The sequence below is a fragment of the Somniosus microcephalus genome, chromosome 8 (genome assembly GCF_052327205.1).
Source record: "Somniosus microcephalus isolate GS21.2 chromosome 8, FLI_Smic_1.0, whole genome shotgun sequence".
NCBI lineage: Eukaryota > Metazoa > Chordata > Chondrichthyes > Squaliformes > Somniosidae > Somniosus > Somniosus microcephalus.
In genome coordinates, this window is record NC_140994.1 from 37,678,439 (window position 1) to 37,685,802 (window position 7,364).

Below are 7,364 nucleotides of genomic sequence, written 5' to 3' on the forward strand. Positions count from 1 at the left end.
TTCTATGTTTGCATTCGTCACAGGGAGACATTCGACTATAGTCGAGTGGAATAACTCCACTGGATCCACTGCCAGTTCTTCTTCCACTGTCGGCAACGGTAGGCGCGACAATCCATCAGCATTCCCATGCTGTTTAGTTCCTTTGTACTCGATGTCATATTGGTGTGCCCCTAGGAAAAGGGACCACCTCTGTAGCCATTGTGCCGTCATTATCGGTACGCCCCTCTGAGGGTTGAAAATGGAGACGAGAGGTTGATGATCAGTTAGTAGAGTAAATTTCTGACCGTGCAGGTAGTGATTGAACTTCTTCACCCCCCACACCAGGCTGAGGGCCTCTCTGTCAATCTGGGCGTAGTTACGCTCGGCTGAAGTTAACAAGCGTGACGCAAAAGCTATCGGCCTCTCTGAACCATCAAGGAATTTATGTGACAGTACCGCCCCAATGCCGTAGGGAGACGCATCACACGCCAGTCTTATCGGCAGTGATGGGTTGTAGTGAGCCAATACTTCTCTTGAAGTGATTAGGTCCTTACTCTTCTGAAAGGCCCGCTTACATTCATCGCTCCATTTCCATGCTACTCCCGTTCGTAGTAGGGCGTTCAGTGGATGCAGAATTGTGGACAAATTCGGCAAAAACTTATGGTAGTAATTCACCAATCCGAGGAATTACCTCAGTTGCGACACATTTTCAGGCGCTGGAGCCTTAACTACCGCTTCAATTTTGTCAGGGGACTTATGCAACCACTCTTCATCAATCACGTGGCCACAATACGATATCTGTTTCTTAAAAAACTCGCACTTGGGGCGATTGGCTCGTAGCCCATGTTCACGTAGTCTAGTGAGCACCTGCTCTAGGTTGGCAAGGTGTTCACTGTCATCTTCACCTGTCACTAGGATGTCGTCCAAGTAACACTGAGTCCCCGGAATCCCTTGCAGGACTTGTTCCATCGCTCTTTGCCATATCGCCGGAGCTGATGCTACTCCGAATACCAGTCGATTATACTGGTAAAGACCTTTGTGAGTGTTTATCGTGAGATATTTCCTAGAGGATTCTTCAACCTCCATCTGCAAATATGCTTGTGCTAGGTCAATTTTTGTAAAACGCTTCCCTCCAGATAGTGAGGCGAAGATATCTTCTATCTTTGGAAGAGGATATTGTACTGTGTGAAGGACTGGGTTCACCGTCACCTTGAAGTCCCCACAGATGCGAACCTTCCTTGGCTCCTCAGACTTATTGTTTAACGTTTTCTTCATGACAGGAACGATGGGTGTCGCCCACTCGCTCCAGTCTACCTTAGATAACACGCCTGCATTCTCCAGATTCTCCAGCTCTGCCTCGACGGCTGGGCGAATTGCATATGGTACCGGTCTTGCTTTGAAAAACTTGGGAATTGCATTCTCCTCTATTTTTATCGAGGCGGTTACGCCTTTAAGAGTGCCCAGTTCTTGTTGAAATACCTCTTTGGCGTCAGCTAAGATTGTTGACAATCGTCCAGGAGTGACGTCGTCATCCTTTTTACCAGCCAGCGTCAGTGCCTAAATGGAGTGCCAGTCTAAACTTATCTTTCTGATCCATTCACGTCCCAATAACGGTGGTCCACCATCTTGCAGAATGTAGAGATACAATTTCCGTATTTTCTTGCCGTTGTATTCGACAGGCACCCTTATTTTTCCTCTGGGGTATACTTTTTGCCCCGTATACGTCCTCAAGACAATGGATGTCTCTCTCAAGGGTATGTGTGAGAATAGCCGCTCGTAGTCTCGTCGATTCATGATGGTTAGTGCTGATCCTGTATCCAATTCCATTTTGACTTGGGACCCTGCTATCGTGAGGGTGACCCAAATGGTTCGGTGATCCTCTTTTGCGATTACGTTGTGAAGTTTGAGACAGCTTAGTCTCTTGTTCCCGGATTCACTATCACTCATCTGGCCTTCGGAACTACTGTCCGTCATCTTTTGTACTTTCCTGTACGGTTCCTTTTTGTTGTCGTTGGTCTTCTTCCCAGACCTGCAAACTCGTGCAATGTGTCCCATCTTTCCGCATTGCCTGCATATTTTGTCCTTGGACCAGCAGTTCTTCTGGTCATGGTTTGTTCTGCCGCAGCGATAACATTTTGCAAATCCCCGTGTCATTTCGTGGGTGCCGTATTCCTGTGGCTTTTGTTGTATTTCCGCAGCTCCCCTTGCTGCTGCTTCATACGATACTGCCATGCTGAAAGCCTTATCTAGCGTCAGCTCTTTCTCTGAGAGTAACCTCTTCTGGGTTCCTTAACTCAGGAGTCCACAGACAATTTTGTCCCGTAAGGTATCTGCCAGTCCTGCTCCGAACTGGCAGTGCTTTGATAGCTTGCGTAGTTCCGTAAGGTAATCAGCATTGCTCTCATTTTTATGCTGATTTCTCCTGTGGAATTTAAATCTTTCTGCTATCAGCAGCGGTGTAGGATTTAGGTGTTCCTGTAGGATAGCAACAATTTCGTTAAAACTCTTCGCCTTTGGTTTGGCTGGAGTAATCAGGTCCCGCAATAGGCCGTACGTTCTTGCGCCCATTAAATTTAGCAATACCGATGCCTTTTTCTCATCGGCTATTTTGTTTGCCTCGCAATATACCTCGACTCTTTCCACATACGTGGTCCAGTCTTCTATTGCATTATCGAAGGCAGTGATATAGCCAGTCTTTGGCATCTTGAAAATCTAAGATGGCGCCTCCCGCGCTTTGCCTTCGTTCCCGATGGATCAAAATGGCGCCTCCCATGCTTTTCCTTCTTCCCCGCCGAGTTAAGATGGCGCCTCCCGTGCTTTCCCGCCGCTGCCACTGCCAACGCCGCTCTCCGTGGTATTTTTATTTTTCTATCGCTCTTCAATATTTGCTCCGTTAATTGAAGAACCGTTCCCGTCGTGGAGCGGACCCTCTGGGACACTTCCCTCCCTCTTCTTAGGTCCGAACGCTGCCCGGCTGCGAAGCACCGGCCGCGCCCTGTGTGCTCCACCCTCTCTCTCTCCCTTTGCTTCCCGTCTCGCTGCCCGGCCCTGTTGCAGAGCCACCCGATCGAGCTCTAGCCCGCCGCAGCCCAGGAAGGATCAGTGCACTACCTGCCACCAGCCCGATTAGCTGGGAAACCACAGACTGGAGAATCAAGCCAGGCTCTCGACAGTCTCTGCTGCACTTTTCAACTCGATGATTTGGATTTTTTTTTTTTCTTTCTTCTGGCTTCGACCTTCAATAACGTCGTCTGAGGTGCTGCCGAGTTGCAGGTAAGTTCGTTTCTTACTCGTCGCCAGTATTATGTCCGTGTATAATTGAGGCACGGACTGCAGGAGTTGATTATGACAAGTCTTTACTGAATGGAGACAACCTGGAAACTGAAAACTACAGAAGCCTGCTAGGGCCTTTTATACAGGGGTGGTCACTGCCGGTACTGCAGTCTGAGACCAGTTATTCCCTTAAAGGTGCATACACAACAAATAATACTGTGTTTAAATGATTGTATTAATGCTCGAGACAAGTAAGGGGTTAATATATAAGTTGTGTCTTACTGGAACTGTGTAAGTTTCAGTTTCCCGGTTGGGTTAGAATTTGAAACAAAGTGTTTTAATTAGTTAGATTAGAGGATGCATAACATCCCACATAGGGGCCCACAGTATGGCCTTGCCAGCTAACAACAGGCTAGCTGTCTGTTGTTTGTAAGTTAGAATTTTGACACTGTTGTATCTTTAATTTGGCCAATGAAGGCCCAATCTATGTTTCTTCCATTATTACTAATAACCATATTATAATTCTAAGGTAGGAATTGAAGTTTGTTTCACAGAACTGCTTGCGAAGATGATTACAAGTTAATTAGTATAAAGGACATAGAGTAGAAGGAATTTATGGGAGTTGAAGTACCATCTCAGGATGGAATAGTCTGTTAGATTAAGGGAAGATAGTTTGGATAGCGGCTGGTTGAGTAAAACAGCTCTGGCTTCGGCCTCTGATTTAATGCCCAAAGTTGTGCCTGGTACACGCACTGGCTGCACCAGGGGGGACAAGGCAGGATTTGCTATTGTATGAGATAAGAGACTATTGCTTTGGAAGGAAAGGGCCAGATGAGATAAGGGAAGACAGCCCTCAACATGCTGTAAGGACATGATTGTTCAAGTACAGAAAGCATGTGTAATGGTTGTAAGATAGCAAAATACTGTGGATGCTGGAAATCCGAAATAACAACAGAAAATGCTGGAAAAACTCAGCAGGCCAGGCAACATCCGTGGAGAGAGAAATAGAGTCAACGTTTCGAGTCAAACTCTTTGTCAAGACTGGAAAGGCACAGGAAATGAAATAGATTGAAAGGCCAGGCTGGGAGAGCACTTTACAGCCTTCCGGACTCAATATCGAGTTCAACAATTTCAGATCATAACCTCGGCCCCTATTACATTTTTCCTTATATTTTTTATCCACACCTTTGTTTTGGCCTTTCCCCCTCCGCTTCTTTTTTTTCTCTCTCCCACATGGCAGCTGTCTCTCATTCTGCCAGAACATTTCACACCTAATCTAGAGCCGTCTTTTGTCTCCACTAGTCCTATCACCATCTCGTCTTGTTTTGAATACCTCTTAATGTCTCTTCATTTCTCTTTTGTTCTCTCCCAGCCTGGCCTTTCAATCTATTTCATTTCCTGTGCCTTTCCAGTCTTGACAAAGAGTTTGACTCGAAACGTTGACTCTATTTCTCTCTCCACGGATGCTGCCTGGCCTGCTGAGTTTTTCCAGCATTTTCTGTTGTTATTTGTAATGGTTGTAAGACCCCTTGAGGGAGGATCTTCATCTGTAAGTTTAGACAAAGAACTCGACATACCACTGGGCACCTTGTTATAAGGGGAACCTCTATAGATTAAATGGTCCTGTTCATAACCTACCTCAGGCCCACCCCTAAAAAGAGAATAAAAGGAAGAGCTAAAGCACTCTTGGCTCAGACCATGGAGCGAGGGGCTCCCAAGAGTGGATACGGTGGTCAAACACTCTTCAGAGAGTGGATCCAAATGGACCCTAGTCTAACATTCTTGGGTAGTTCAGAGAAAGAGAGAGAGAGACATGTGAGACAAGAAGAAGAATGAATAAGAAGAGTTGTTTGCGCATGCCAGCTGTCTGTCCGATCGAGTCCGGTACCAGCTACAGTACTTGTAACGGTTGTATGTTTTTGCTCTATTACTAGTGTGTTATATTCCATCCTAAACTCTGATTAAACACAATATACCCACCATATTGGTTTGCACTCGATCCTGATTATTTGAAAGACTAGAGATATGCAAATCTCTACATTACGCAGTTAAATACCCCATTAAAAGTTAGACCATTTTGGATTAGGCGTAACTAGGGTTTCAACAGCATATTGACTGCTAGCCAAAGGTTATGGCCCTGAAAAACTCATTTATGCAGTGTCAAATTTATTCATTTTAATGAAAATTAAAATTCTTAAGACACTTAGACACTTTTTTTCCGAGCAGTGAATGACAGACCGCAATTGATCCCCAATGTACAGCAAAAATCCCAGAATATCATGTAATAAAAACAGATTTTGATTACTTCAGCCACTGTAAATCAGTGGCCCTGACATTTTGCCCTACATGTTATAAAATAGCTTATCCTCTTGCTCACTATGAACAATGCCAAGAAGGCATGCTAGTTTACATTAAAAGGAGTGAATTTTAGATCATTCTAGTTATGTAAGACTGTAATATATATTTTGTTTTCTCGGTTTTAATTTCTGTTCCCTGTATCCTGTAGTTGGATTTATGGCTGTTTCTGCTGCTGAAACCCTCGTCCAGGCCTTTGTTACCTCGAGACTCGACTGTTCCAATGTTCTCCTGGCCGGCCTCCCATCTTCCACCTCCATAAACCTGAGCTCATCCAAAACTCTGCTACCCGTATCCTAACTCGCACCAAGTCCCGTTCACCCACCACCCCTGTCCTTGTTGACCTACATTGGCTCCTGGTCTGGCAATGCCTGGATCTTAAAATTCTCACCCTTGTTTTCAAATCCCTTCATGGCCTATCTCCTCCCTATCTCTGTAACCTTCTCCAGCCCTACAATCCACCGAGATCTCTGCGCTCCTCCAATTCTGGCTTCTTGCGCATCCCTGATTTTAATCGCTCCACCATTGGCGGGCGTGCCTTCAGCTGCCTGGGCCCACAACTCTGGAATTCCCTCCCTAAACCTCTCCGCCTCTCTACCTCTCTATCCTCCTTTAAGACACCCCTTAAAACCTCCTGTGAAGCTCCTTGGGACGTTTTACTATGTTAGAGACACTATATAAGTGCAAGTTGTTGTTGTTATTGGTTCAATAAAAGCGTGATAAAATGTTTGCATTAATTTTCTGGATTCAAAATTTTTCCTGCCCCACTTGCTATCAGCTCAGGTGGAAGGTGCTTGACATTTAATCTGTATTAAAGAGCTTCACCTGTAATTTCCACTGGAGGCTTCTTCTGATCTATTGCTGTAGCTTTGGTGAAAGAACGGTAGAAACCCTGGATAAACAGTGTAAATGGCTAAAAGTGAAATCAATGGATTGAAAATCTGGTGCGTTCTATAATGGGCAAGTGATCCACTCCACTAGATTACCACCCAGACGGTGAAGACAAAAATATATCCCCAGATGTACCAGCTGACCTGGGGGTCAAGGCCAGGAGTATGGCCTGAGCCTCCCTGACCTGGACCCCCGAAGATATACGTCAATGTCTTTTTTCAATTTTATAGCCACCCTCTTTGTATGGGGCCTAGAGGGCAGCTGACGATTTCCTCTGTGGAGAATCTGGCACTTTACTTCCCCCTCCTCCCAGACTGGGAGACTTTCTGGCTGCTTTGGTGGGAGCAAGGAACACCCCAGATTTTCCATCCAGCCTGACGAAGGAATGCAAATAGTGGGACCTTCTCCTGAGCTTGCAAACTTTAGGAGGGTCAGCGGCAGAGATCATGGACGGACTCCTCTTTTTGTACTTATACCAAGATGTGCCACTGTGTGGATTTTCAGGGTATATATCTGTAGATAAATAGTTATTTGGTTTCCCTGGAGCTGGATTCACTCAATCCTTTTTTGAGGCACTTGTTTAAATACAGTTTTAAAATAAAATTGGCACACTACAATTCAACATACCATAAATTCCTTTCCAGTTTCCCTTTCACGAATACAAAAGTACTTTGTGCAGCGCTGAATGTTTACAAAAGAAAGTCATCTGTGTGTTGAAAATAAAATCCAGGATTAGAGCCTGTTCATTTTATCCCGATGACACATGATGTCAGACAAGGCGAGCCTCACTTTAATCGACATTATAATAATATTGTCCAATAAGGTTTCTGTGCATAAGGTTATCGTACACTCACAGTTTGCTTTAA